General features: G+C 35.3%; 1 protein-coding gene across 1 annotated transcript in view; it reads right to left on the reverse strand.

Moving 5' to 3' along the window:
• xpr1a (xenotropic and polytropic retrovirus receptor 1a) overlaps positions 1–15,338 on the reverse strand; it is a 132,939-nt gene that overhangs the window by 108,267 nt on the left and 9,334 nt on the right. The gene's annotated exons all lie outside the window — the stretch shown is intronic.

The following is a 15,338-nucleotide window of genomic DNA, read 5'->3' on the forward strand; positions in this document are numbered from 1 at the left end:
CTCCATTCGCTCCCTCTTTGGCTTTACTCTTTCATAATCGTCACAGCAAACCCAACGGTGAAGATTGTCTCTTCATCCAATCACCCATCTCCTCCTCCATCAGTCGTTCCCTCCCTTCGATTATTCCCTGACCTTGGAGCAGTGATCCTGGGTTTGTATTGACCCTGAGCCTCCCCTCCCCTATCAAACCCTCCCAAGTCCCATCAAAGCTCCGATCTCCAAGTTCCTCCTGCTCTGCTTTGTCAGACGCTTTAAATCCACTCTGGAAAATGAACCTGCTTCTCTGAAGAGAAAACTTCAGCTGCACCAAGCAAGAGATATGTTCTGGTGTGGAATTATTGAAAATCTGGACAACATGTGCAGTCTATTGTGGATTAATAATGTCAAAAGTAAACTGATTTTTTCAGCACAGTGGGAGGCACTAACAAATGTTACATATATTTTACATAAGGTTTTGTCTGTACTTTAAAAAAAAAAGGCCAGAAAAAAAGGCTAAAACTATGGAAAACTGTAATGTTCAAAAACTGTATAAAAAAATCCCATTAACGGTAAATATTTGTAGAATAACAATATTTTTGCTGATTTAAATACAGAAAAAATAGTGTAAAGTTATTGTCAAATGTTTAAAAATGAATTACCATGTCTAAAAATATAGAATTGTGATGTGGACATTATTCACAGTTTGTCCTAATTGTTTTTACAGCAAACATATAAATGAATACTTTCTTCCGTGATTTAAATATATAATATATATATATATTTTTTTAACAATGCTAAATATCTGTAAAATAACAATATCCTTTACACATTAAAAAGCAGTAATAAAATTGTGTAATTTTATTATCAAATGCTGTTGATGAACAAATTGCCATTTCTGAAAATATACAATTTTTACATGGACACATTTAAAAAAAAAATAGTCATCCTGTAAATAAATGTGTTTTTTTGTCATTCAACAAAACAGGAAAAAAATTACAATTACAGCAGTTCTAACACTTTTTTCAAAGTGTAACAGAAGCAGTGGTGTTACTTATTTTTTAAATTTTTTATCTTAGTTTGTTTCTGTCATCAGATTCTTCCTCCTCTATTATATTAGCCATGTTTCAGTGTTGCTGGACTGATTTAGTTTGCAGTTTTACTACAAACCTACTTTTGGTGGCTCCAGGATTAAGAACCAAAGACAAAAAAATAAATAAATGGGCCAACCCCCACAAAATCCTGCAATTAGTGTCTGGAAGGAAACAGCAGCAGCAGCTTGTCAAAGAGTTCATCAATAATGCAGACGGATGGAAGACCCTGATGCTACCAGACTGTCCTGCTCAACCCTCCTACCTGTCTGTCTACCTGTCTGTCTGTCTACCTGTCTGTCTGTCTGTCTGACTACCTGTCTGTTTGTCTGTCTGTCTGTCCACCTGTCTGTCTGTCTGTCTGACTACCTGTCTGTCTACCTGTCTGTCTGTCTGTCTGTCTGTCTACCTGTCTATCTATCTACCTGTCTGTCTGTCTGTCTGTCTGACTACCTGTCTGTTTGTCTGTCTGTCTGTCCACCTGTCTGTCTGTCTGTCTGTCTGTCTGTCTGACTACCTGTCTGTCTGTCTACCTGTCTGTCTGTCTACCTGTCTGTCTGTCCACCTGTCTGTCTGTCTACCTGTCTATCTATCTACCTGTCTATCTATCTACCTGTCTGTCTGTCTGTCCATCTGTCTGTCTGTCTGTCTGTCTGTCCACCTGTCTGTCTGTCCATCTGTCTGACTACCTGTCTGTCTGTCCACCTGTCTGTCTCTCAGCTGCAGCATCAGTGTCTTCCCACCACTCCGGCCTGTCGTTTGTGTTTTCCTGTATCCTTGAGCTTCTGTCTGCAGGGACACTGTGTAAATATATATGTCTTGATTTATTTATCAGCTGTACGCATACATACATACATGGAACCACAGTTTGCTTTTAAGACAGCAACATTTCTTTCTGTGCACATGGTTTGTCACGGTGCTTTGCTTAACAAAAAAAAAAAAAAAAAGTTTTTTTTGGTCAATTTGCTGTCAGTTTACAGATTTTCCCTTTTCCCAAATTACACATAACTTGGAAAACCATCCAAAACTGTAAAAAAAAAAACATTAAAAAAATCAACATAAAAAAAATCTGCAGTTCTAGAAATGGTTTTGATTATTTTATAATGTTCAATTAACAAATTATGCTATTTTTACGATATCTAGATGAGCAAAAACACTGTTATTTTACAGATATTTGCTGTTATTTAAAAGGAGATGTATGTATTACGAAGATTAAAATTGTATTTTAACTGTGACATACAGGTTTTCCAAATTATAGAAAATAACTTGAAACATTCCAGAAAACAGCATTAATTTACATGTTAAGTGTAAAATAAATAAATTAATTAAATACTGTAAATAATGTCCATATCATAAATCTGCACTTTTACAAATGGTAATTCCTTCTTTTCTAATGTTTGACCTTAAAATTCAATGATTTTTACTGTATTTACATTAGCAAGACTAACTGTTATTTTACAGATATTTGCCATTATTTCAAAGAGAAAATTATGTATATTAAGGATCTTAAAATAGGACTGTTGGAGCTATTATTCCACATTAAAAATCTGCATTTAAATGAATGGTAATTTATTCTTTTGTTTAAATCTGCAAAAAATATTGTTGTTTTACAGATATTTGTATATTAAGGTTTGATTTTTTTTTTTTTTTAACAGATTTCCTCATTATCGTAAATTACAGGTGATATTTAGTCAAATCACAGAAAAAGTATTCATGTTACGAAAAACAGGCCAAAACCGTTAATAATCTGTATTTTCACAAATCGTCGTTTGTTCTTTCATGATTTTTGACTGTAAAATCACAGTTTTATTGTACTCAAGGCAGCTAAAAATAGAAGAATTTTACAGATATGTGTTGCTGTTGTCACTGTTTTACAGTTATTGAATATTAAAGCATTCTACTGTTTTTCAACCCTCCTGTTGTCTTTACTTATGGGCACCAAAAAATATTTTCCTTGTCTAAAAAAAAAATCCAAAAAATGAGCAAAAAAAAAAATTCCCCAAATTTCTGAAAATTTGCAAAAACTTCAGGAACAAAATTCCAATCATTCCTTAAAAGTTTCCCTTAAAAGTATTATTTTAAAGAAATTCCCCAAATTTGGCAAGAAAATTCTTGGAAATATTTTCAAAAAATGAGTACAAATCTTCCAGAAAAAAATCCTAAAAATATCTAAAGTGATTCCATATATATCAGTAAAACTTCTAACATTTTCTTTAAGACCATTTACAAAAAAATCAACTGGATTTTAGTTGATTTTTTTGTGAATGTTCTTAAGAAACATTTTTTTTAACATTTCTTTTTTCCACCAAAAAAAATGTTAAAAACGTGGACATCAGAAGTTTCGCTGTGAATATATTTTTTCCCCATATTTTCAAACTTAATTGCAAAACCTTCAGGAAGAAAATTCCAATAATTCCTTAAAAGTTTCCCTGAAAAGTTTTATTTAAAAAAAAATTCCCCAAATTTGGCAAGAAAATTCTTGTAAATATTTTTCAAAAAATGAGTAAAAATCTTCCAAAAACACTCTAAAAATATCTAAAATGATTACATATATATCAGTAAAACTTCCAACATTTTCTTTAAGAACATTCACAAAAAAATCTACCAAAATCTGGCAAATTTTCACTGGATTTTGGTAGATTTTTTTTTGTGTGAATGTTCTTAAGAAACATTTTTAACATTTGTTTTTTTCCACCAAAAAATGTTCAAAGATTTCCCAAAAATGTTGAAAATGTGGACATCAGAAGTTTCACTGTGAAAATATTTTTTTTCCCACATTTTGAAACTTTAAAACGGGTCAATTTTGACCCGCAGGACGACACGAGGGTTAAAATATACTTTCTGACATTCTTGCTGCCAGATTTTCACTGTTACTGTTGGGATTCATTTTGTGTTGGAGATCTTGCCACAGGTTTTCTCCATGTTCTCCGTCTCTTCATTAGTCGATGATGTTATCATAGCATCTTTTGCAGGTTTCTTGTTGTTTTTTGTGATTTTGGCTGCATGTTAAAACCTAAAACTTTTGCACAATACTGTTTATGCATTTCTGATTATGTATATTACAAATACACCAATAAGAAAGGATCCACATGAAGGCAACAAACTGATGCAAGGTGACACAGAACAACCAAAAAGCCAGAAAAACATGTGCATTAATGTTTTGTAACCCTGCTTGAACAACAAACTTCAACACGACCAGAAAATTACGCAAATTTAAAAGCTGTTCCACTCAGGAGGGCGAGAAAGAAAATAGACTCCAACAGGGAACAAGATCAGTAATAACAGCTGCTGTTCCATCATATACGCCGGCAGAATAATAATCAGCAGCGACTGAAGCTTTTCAGCAAACCTCTCATCATGGGCGTCAACAACAGCGGACAAAATGGCGGCGAGAAAGAGACAAAACAACAGAAACCTGCAGAACAAACGCTGCTGGAAGGTGGAGCTGGTGGCTCTGGTTCATGTTGCTGCAGATTAGGTGCATAAAAACTCATACATTCAGTAGAAAGTGGTGGGAAAAGGTGCAATAATGTGTAGACTTGTCTGTAAAAAGTCAAAAAATGAGGCGATGATGTTGGCAAGGGAAAAAAGCTGGACAGGCTGCAGAGTGAAGAGCAGCAGGGGGTGATGGAATGATGAACATCTGGTTGTTCTTTCATCCGTCTATACATCTGTTTAGCTCTGTGTGAATTTCTTTTATTACATAGTGGTGCAGTGAAGTTGGAGAATTGGTTTTATGTTGCTCTCTAAATAAATTACAGACTTTACTTTCTCCACTCTCTGACAGCAGCTCAGCAGCTCCAGAAGACTTAAACCCAAACAACGTCTGGCCTGAAAGTGGCTGAAACCCAAACCAGAGACACTATTATGAAGAAAGTTTGACCTTTCTGGGCTTTTAATTGAGTTAGCTGGCTTAGCAAGACCCAAAACCCCAGTTAGAGATACGTTAGTCATCAACCTTCTTTACTAATAATGCTTTATTTATCAGGGGTCACATTAAAAAGGGACATTTAATGCATCAAGTGACTCTTTTTCTGCACAGAATGCACCAATCATGGACAGAACCTCCTCCAGAGCAGGTTAGTTTAACCCTCCTGCTGTCCTCATTCATGGCCACCAAAAAATATTGTTTCATTGTCCAAAAATTCAGCAAAAAAATTCCCCAAACTTCTGAAAATTTGCAAAACCGTCAGGAAGAAAATTCCAATAATTCCTTAAAACTTTGCCTTAAAAGTTTTATTTTAAAGAAATCCCCCAAATCTGGCAAGAAAATTCTTGGAAATATTTTCAAAAAATGAGTAAAAATTTTCCAAAAAAATACTAAAAATATCTAAAGTGATTCCATATATATCAGTAAAACTTCTAATATTTTCTTTAAGAACATTCACAAAAAAATCAACCAAAATCCAGTGAAAGATTTCCCAAAAATGTTGAAAATGTGGACATCAGAAGTTTCAATGTGAAAATATTTTTTTCCCCACATTTTCAAACTTTAAAACTGGTCAATTTTGACCCGCAGGACGACACGAGAGTTAGAGAGAGCCGCCTTCATGACACTGGAAACGCTCCAATCATACTCCACCCGTCTGAATGCATTTCATCCCTTCTGCAATCTGTATAAGTCTGCATATTCAGTTTTTCCCAGAGAACCTGCATGCAGGCAACATATTAGAATCAGGGAACCGAATCGAAGCAGTTTCACATCAGCAAAAACACAGAAAACCAGCAAAATATTTTCATTTCAGTCTCCTGTATGATGAGATTGTCGTTCTGTCTGCTGTGATTTGAATGAAACACGTCTGGTGACAGAATTCATCCTGAGATCAGGGACAGAAACGTTAAAATTGTTGGTGTTCATTTATAAAACAGGGGAGGTGTTTTCTGCTGAGATCCTTCACATTTCCTGCTGAAAACAACACAGTTCATTTCCACACAAAGAGGCAGTGAAGGCATCGTATTTTCACGCCGCCGCTTTTATACCATTATTTATTTTTTATTGAGTGCATAAAACATGAAAAGGCCCGCGGTGATCTAGCAGCTGAGTCCAGAGAGAATAAGGTGGACGTGAACCGAAGACGGAGCTTTGCTGTATAGATACCACATGTAGAAACCACCTCTGTTGCTTTCATTACAACAATCTGATGTTTATTACTGCTGATTATCTTTATGAGCACAATTTTTGTAATGACTTCTTGTTTTATTGATGTGGTTGATTCCAACAGCTGCTAAACTGCCTTCTGTTGTTCTGTAATAATAACAAGAAACATCTAATCTGTTTGATTTTATTACTATACAACATCAGCTGTTTGATCAGAAAACCCAAACATTTTTTACGGTCTCAAAGATCTGCAAACAAATATATATATATATTTTTAAAGATATTTGCTTTTGTTTGAAAGACAAATTATGTATATAAAGGGCTACTTTTGTGAAGCTGTTATTTTCTCCATTTTTCCTGTTTTGTTAAATTATAATACGGAATAAGATAATAACAGTAATAATAATTATTACTGTTATTACTGTTATTATTGTTGTTATTATTGTTATTTTACATAATAATTAGTAAAAATCACAGAAAAACTAATATTTTATATGTTAAAAATAGAAAAAAACTGGTTAAAACGTGTAATGTCCACATTAAATGTATGTTTTGTGGTGTCTTTGCTGCTAGATTTTCCATTTTTAATAGTTTTCAGCGTGGGTTAACATTACTTTCTAAAATTATGTATATTAGGGATAGAAAAAAAAGGAAAATAATTCTTTTAAATTTTACTGATTTTTCCTTATTTATTAAATTACAGATAATGACTAGTAAAATCACAGAAAAACTAATATTTATAGTTTAACATAAGAAAAAAAACAGGTCAAAACATGTGTACTGTCCATATTAAAAATGTATTTTTTAAAAATAAATAATAATATGTTCTTTTACAATGTATGACCCTAAAATCATACTGATTTAATGTATGTTGGTAATCAAAAAAAAATCTTTATTTTACAAATATTTGTCATTATTGACACCATTTTTACAGTTTTTGAACAATACAGAACTCTGTAGTGTCTAATGTATTTTTTTCTGGTGCCTTGAATTTTTACAGTGTGGGTTGACACTGCTTTGAAAAAAACATATTAAAAAATTATCTTAAATGAGCTTTTAATATTCTCTTGTTGGTAGATTTTCACCCTTTTTATGGCTACTTTTTAGAATGTACTGTAATTCCATTGTGTTGAAATTAAATGATAAATGTGACTAAAAACAGGGCTGACAGTGTCTCTCAGCAGCGCATCTTTATTTTCCACATTGTGTACAATATTTCATTTACCAACAACCAGGCAGCATGTTTGTTTTGTTTTGTTAAAATATGATCCTGTGGTGTTTATCTGCAATAAAAGTGCAACATGAGAAATGATCCGTTTCGTAGCAGATTTCCTATATTCTCGCTGGTTTAATTCATTCATCTCTGACATCTAAAACTTGTGATTGAGAGGAAAATCCCTCCCTGAGCTGTGGATCAATAATTCCCTCCTCAGACCTTCTGTGTGTTCATGACGTTACATCAACTAATCCTCAGTGAGAATCCAGCATCACTACATCTTCCCTGCACAGATACCATCACTGTAACAAACCCACCATCAACAGAGCCGACATGATGAATGAATGAATGAAAGAAACAATGAATGACTCACAGGGTTACGAAAATGCTTCACAATTTAAATATAGACGCAAGCAGCAGGTGAGCTTTAGTGGAAACAGTGCGACACGCAGACGGATTCCTGTTAAAGCTGAGCATTTATTCTGTGATCTCAGTAATAATCAGCGGGCTAATTGAATCAGAGTCGGGGTAGAACTCATTCTAACGGCTGGAACAGAGATCCAAGCAGCTGTTCTCTGCACTGAGACAGCTGTGTTTTAATTACTATTACACTGAGAGCAACCAGGGAGGAAACAAAGCAGCTTAATGAGAAGCGAAAGTTCACTTTAATGTGCACGAGTCACTCCATGTCTATCAAGATTCTCTTCATGAAACTGTAAAAATGAACATTTTCTAACAGTTTTAACTCAAATTTTTGTCCAAATTACTTAAATTATAAATAATAATTAGTAAAATTGTATCTAAAAATGTTTCTTTTATGGAATAACGCTACAAAAACAGGTCAAAATTGTAAATATCCAGTAAAATCACAGAAACACGTTAACTGAAAGAAAATTACATGAAAAGCCTGTTTTTTTAAATAAATGGTAAGCATTTGACTGCAAAATTGCACAGCTCTTAAATTTACAAAAACATGATTATTTTACAAATATTTGTCATTATTTGAAAGAAAAATTCTGCATATTAACAATTAAACAGTGAAAAAACTGTTTTAAGTCTTAATATAAGTAAATTTACATGAGAGTATTTATTTACATAACTAAGTAAATTTCATGTTAACCGTAATTAAAGTAAACTATTTTTACTGTATTATAATAAACAAAAAATACTGTTATTTTACAGACATTAGCTGTCATTTAAAAGAAACATTAGGTATATTAAGGACTGAAAAAATATTATTTTAAAATATTTTTTCACAGATTTTCTGTTTTGTTAAATTTCAGGAATTTTTTATAAAACTACTGAAAAAAAATATTAATTTACACTTTGATTATAAAAAAGGCCAAACCTATGCATATTAGTCGCATTTTATTTTTTTTTAAATCTATATTTTTTCACATGTAGTAATCTGTTCTTTTACAATGTTTGACTATTTTTACTGTATCTATGTTTGAAAAAATACTGTTATTTTAATGTAAAAATTGTATATATTAAGGACTGAAAAATATTAAGTATTGTGTTTAAATTGATTTATTATATTACAGATAATATGTAATAAATCACAGACAAAAGCCAAAAGTTCCTTTACATGTTGACTATTTTAAAAAGATAAAATAGTAATAATAAAAAAGACAAATATGTAAATAATGTCAAAATTTTAAAAAATCTGCATTTTTCACAAATTGTAATTTGTTTTGTACAATGTATGACCAAAAAAATACAGTTTAGCTGTATTTAAATAATCAAAAATATTATTATTTTACAGATATTTGCCATTATTTTCACAGTGTTTTTCCACAATGTACTGTAAATCCATCTTGTTTAAATTAAAGGATAAATGTGACTAAATACGTGTATTTTCTGCTGTTCTGTGTTTCTCTACATTGGAGGTGATGATCGACTGTTTGAACGAAAGCCAAATGCAGCACAAGAGACAATTATGCATTATGAAGAGATCAAACCATAAACATTACACATATTTTCCTGCCGTTGCTGATGTGTGGTCACAGTCTGACGGAGGAACATATGCAGAGTCCTGACAGGTTCTTTGAAGCGCTGCCTGTTCATGTTTCAGTCTCTATCAGCTGCTGCTGGGTGTCCAGGAGCAGAGCAGGTAGATATAACAGGTAGATATAACAGGCAGATATAACAGGTAGATATAGCAGGTAGATATAGCAGGTAGATATAGCAGGTAGATATAACAGGTAGATATAACAGGTAGATATAGCAGGTAGATATAGCAGGTAGATATAGCAGGTAGATATAACAGGTAGATATAGCAGGTAGATATAACAGGTAGATATAACAGGTAGATATAACAGGTAGATATAGCAGGTAGATATAACAGGTAGATATAGCAGGTAGATATAGCAGGTAGATATAGCAGGTAGATATAGCAGGTAGATATAGCAGGTAGATATAACAGGTAGATATAACAGGTAGATATAACAGGTAGATATAGCAGGTAGATATAACAGGTAGATATAGCAGGTAGATATAGCAGGTAGATATAGCAGGTAGATATAGCAGGTAGATACAGCAGGTAGATACAACAGGTAGATACAGCAGGTAGATATAGCAGGTAGATATAGCAGGTAGATATAACAGGTAGATATAACAGGTAGATATAACAGGTAGGTATAACAGGTAGGTATAACAGGTAGATATAACAGGTAGATATAACAGGTAGATATAGCAGGTAGATATAGCAGGTAGATATAACAGGTAGATATAACAGGTAGATATAACAGGTAGATATAACAGGTAGATATAACCAGTAAACCGTCTCCCTCAGGCAGCAGGACCACTTCTGAATACCAAAACGCTGCTTTTTCTACAGAACGGAGCAGCAGATACAAGAACATCCCTGAATAAAACAACCACCATCAGTCCTCAACGCAGGGAACAGAAACGGAAACATTCTGAGATTAAACACCGTTTAGAAAACACTAAAAAGCTGCAATGAATGGACTCATTAAAGGCTCATAAATCATTAACTACAGATGAACGTTTGCGCTGCAGGATGGTGGAAATTCCTCATTCAGCATCAATTTCACAACATATTAACTTTTCCTCCTCCTGTGTGTGTGTGTGTGTGTGTGTGTGTGTGTGTGTGTGTGTGTGTGTGTGTGTGTGTGTGTGTGTGTGTGTGTGTGTGTGTGTGTGTATAAATTTACACTGATCAGACGTAACATTCTGACCTGTTAGTGGGTTGGATTTGTTAGGCAGCAGGTGAACATTTTGTCCCAGAAGACTGGGTCAGAGTTAGGGCTGCAGCCATCGATTATTTTAGTAATCGAGTGTTCTATTGATTATTCTGGCGATTAATCGAGTAATCGCATTCTGCTGCGGACTTATCAGTCAGAAATTATACAACTGAACATCCTTGGCTGAATACTGCGCTCTCTGCTGCCAGTATGGACTCAATGCAGCTGGATCTCAACGTCTTTCTAAGACCCGCCCCCACTCTACTTCCCATTGGTTAGTGATATTAGTTTGGTTCAGAGCAAAAGCTGCGTTCCCCTCATTCTATTAGTAGATTGGCAATGTAGTCCCATCTTTTTTTTTTCCGAGCCTGAATACTTACAGAAAACATACAGTGAAGTTACGTGTCCACTAGATGCGTTTTTCCTACACGTCAACGCCGTCACTAGCGGGCCGCTACATGGTCACATGACCGAGCTTTCAGATGACAGTCCAGCAGATGCGTTGGATAAACATAGTGGCTCGGCCACAAACTTTCTCTTTTATTTTAAAAACACTTCAGGGAAAAGTATTTCTGAAAGCATTTGAGGTAGAAATAATCTGTGCAGCAGCTGAATCTGTCCTGGTTTTAGTTCACTGACAGCTAGTTTAGACGACCATTTAGACCGTGGACTGGTTGGTCACTCCTGCAGTAAACAATAGAAAAGCTGTGCTGGTTAAAATAGAAGCGTCCCGTCAAATTTAAGGACCCGGTTTGTATCGAATGAAGTCTGGGTCCAGCCTCGAACTGCGGTCCATCATTTCGTGATCTGGGGTCTAGCATGCAGTTGATTAAATGAAGCCTCGATTCAGAGGAATTTGACTCGAGGAATTTTAGTAATCAAATTACTGTAATAACCCAAAGAATTGTTTCAGCCCTAACCAGGATGCACTATGGGAAGAAGGCAAACCTTGGGTCCTCCATGCATGTGGATGTTACTTTGACAGGTAACATCTACCTAAGCATTGCTGCAGACCATGGACACCCTTCCATGGAAACGGTATTCCCTCTTTCAGCAGGATAATGCTCCATGCCACAAAGTAAAAATGGTTCAGGAATGGTTTGAGGAGCACAACAACCAGTTTGAGGTGTTGATCTGGCCTCCAGATTCCCAGACCTTAATCCGACCCAGCATCTGTGGGATGTACTGGAAAGATAAGTCCAATCCATGGAGGCCTCATCTTGCATCTTCCAGGACTTAAAGGATCTGCTGCTAATATCTTGGTACCAGATACCACAGTTCACCTTCAGGGGTCCAGTGGAGTCCAGGCCTCGACGTATATATCCATATAGAAGTCTTTGCAGTCTATTTCTTCCAATATCATTCAGTCCCAGTTTTAACTTTATCAGATTTGTGCGTTAGAGTCGATCAGATGTGAAGAGAAAGTGCTGCAGTGAAGCTGTATTTTATGACATTTCCTAACCGTTGTTTCTCTTATGAAAAGTCCACAAATGTCAGCCACGGGAGGGTCTGCTTTTCAGAACTCAATAACACCATTTGTCTCTGCCGCTGTTCTCATTTTGACCTCTTTCTTTCCCACATAACTCTACGACACTACAACAGACAGAACAACTGCCAGATCCACTGAAAGACGTCTTCTATCTGCTGCTCATGCTGTTTTCTTTGCACCTTCCTGCCGTTAAAAAAAAAGCGTGTGAAAAGAAGACAAATCAATGTGATTGAGTGAGGAACTCCGAGACGTCCCGGTGACAGCGGATGGATGATTCTGGGCTGACTGATTGACGCTGTCTCTGTTCATAAGAGACGCTCACCGATCTGAGGACGAGCAGACAGAAACAGAGCAGTGACCCACGAGCACAACTCAGACCTGAGACAGGAAATAATTTATCATCCGGCCTCTGGAGACGCGGCTCGATGCAGAGACGCTGCTCGTACGTCATCCCTGAACAAGATGTGTGTCCAGCACCAGTATTAAATGTTCTATAGAGGAACAAGAAATCACAATGCAGCCAGTTAGCATTCATGTGCAGTCTCCGAGGGTTTCCTGTTGCATTTTTACTCACTGTGGGCTCATTTTTCACCGCAAAATAAAGTCCTGCACTTCTATGGAAACAGCACAACCACGACTAGAAGGACAGAAAACTCACAAAGGCCTTCTGTACAGCTGACAACATAAAACCAAGCAAACGGCCAAAGAAACAGCTAAAATAACTCTGAGTTTCTGGCCGTTTTTTACCCCTTTTCTTCCTCACTATGGGTCATTTTTCATCACAAAATAAAGTTCTGCACCTCTATGGAAACAGCACAACCATGACTACAAAGAGAACAACTCAAAAATGCCTTCTGTGCAGCTTGACAACATAAATCCAAAGACAGTGAACAAAATCTGTGCTGCATTTGCTTCATTTTAAAGGATTCCTGCTCAGTTTTACTATTGCTTTATTTTTTTACTATTCGTTTGTTCCATATTGTAAAATGTTGTGCAGTCATGTCTACTCCTTGACTTATTTATTTCACTCTTGTGCATCAAAAAAATTAATTCAAAAATCAGAACAGCAACACAGCTTAAATAACCTGCAGTCTCTGAGGGTTTTCTGTTGCATTTTTCCTCAATATGGGATCATTTTTCACTGCAATATAAAGTCCTGCACCTCCATGGAAACAGCAGAGCCATGGCTAAACGTACAGAGAACTCAAACATATCTTCTGTGCATTGTGACACACATAAATCAACAACAAAACACAAACACAGTGAACAAAATCATGGTACAAATCCCTCATTTTAAAAGGTTTTCTTACCAGGTTGTAATATTTGTTAAATATATCGTTAGATATTGGAAAGTTTTTGTAAAGTTGTAAATTCTACGTAGTTGTTTCACTATTGTGCATTCTACTAAATGACATGAGTAATTGATTGAAATTGTGCTTTAAATAAGTCTGAGCAACAACACAGCAGCACATTCATTCACAGAAGCTGAAAATGTCCAAAGTACCAAAGGGTACAAGAGACCTCAGGAATGTCTTCTGTACAGTAGGACACATCATAAAATAAAGAAAAATGATTTCTGTGATTATTGTGTTTTACAAAGAATGATAAACACTATTTTTAAAAAACGAGTAAAAATCTTCCCAAAAAATCCTAAAAATATCTAAAGTGATTCCATATATATCAGTAAAACTTCTAATATTTTCTTTAAGAACATTCACAAAAAAATCAACCAAAATCCAGCGAAATTCACTGGATTTTGGTTGATTTTCTTGTGAATGTTCTTAAGAAACATTTTTAACATTTTTTTCCCACCAAAAAATGTTCAGAGATTTCCCAAAAATGTTGAAAATATGGACATCAGAAGTTTCACTGTGAAAATATTTTTTTCCAGATTTTCAGACTTTAAAATGGGTCAATTTTGACCCACAGGTCGACACGAAGGTTGAAAAAAAACATGCTGAAACAAGCGATTTTGATGAAATATGATGATTTTAAGCCAAACATGATGCATACAAAGTTGAAAATCTGACGATTCCTTCTGTTTTTACAGTTTTCAGCTCTAAAAAACTGACATTTTTCAAGACAACTTGATTCCAAACCTGTTGGTAGGTTTGGGGGTTCAGAGGATTAAATTGCTTTTCATAGAGGATTTTACATAAGAAATCCTCGGGGGCTACTTTCACACCTACTGCAGCAAAAAATCAAGTCAGCAAACATCTGAAAGCGATCTTTATGCCTGAAGCCGACTCACAAACACACACTACCACACACAGACAGCTCTGCCTTCCACAGCGGCTCAGTGACTCTGTTGTCACTCGTGAATAGAATCACATCGTACTTCCATCTACATCAAGTCGCTCTGCTGGAACTGAGCTGCAGCTGCACGAGGGGCGAGTTGCACAACACTGAAAACCTATTACTGTACGTGCACAAACACACACACACACACACACACACACGCCCTCATCCCAGACATGCAAACAGAGCAGAAGTCACTCTGTGCAGCCGTGTGGAGGACGTTCCCTGATTTATATCTCCATACACGCTCCGTTAGCGCGTCGTAAAGTACAACCTGCAACTAAAGAAACTTGTTTACTCCCACAAACTGAAATGAAACAAATGGTTCACATTCTTGTCGTCATCACGCAGCACTTTCAGTCTAATGCCAGAGAGTAATTATAGCCGGTGGCCTTCTTTATCTGTGCTGTCGTCTGCACTGCTCCAGCTCTGCCATGTTGGCTTCAGCATGTCGTCTAATCACTCCCACTCCTGCAGCCACTTTAACCCTCCTGTTGTCCTCATTTACAGGCACCAAAAAATATGGTTTCCTTGTCTGAAAAAAATCCTAAAATTCTGCAAAAAAATTCCCAAAATTTATGAAAATTTGCAAAACCTTCAGGAAGAAAATTCCAATAATTTTTTAAAAGTTTTATTTTTAAAAAATCCCCCAAATTTGGCAAGAAAATTCTTGTAAATATTATCCAAAAAATGAGTAAAAATCTTCCAAAAAAATCTTAAAAATATCTAAAGTGATTCCATATATATATCAGTAAAACTTGTAATATTTTCTTTAAGAACATTCACAAAAAAATCAACCAAAATCCAGCAAAAATTTTTTGTGACTGTTCTTATGAAACATTTTTACCATTTCTTTTTTCTGCCAAAAACGTTCAAAGATTTCCCAAAAATGTTGAAAATGTGGACATCAGAAGTTTCATTGTGAAAGTATTTTTTTTCTTTCACATTTTCAAGCTTTTAAACG

The sequence above is a fragment of the Amphiprion ocellaris genome, chromosome 2 (genome assembly GCF_022539595.1).
Source record: "Amphiprion ocellaris isolate individual 3 ecotype Okinawa chromosome 2, ASM2253959v1, whole genome shotgun sequence".
Classification (NCBI taxonomy): Eukaryota; Metazoa; Chordata; class Actinopteri; family Pomacentridae; genus Amphiprion; species Amphiprion ocellaris.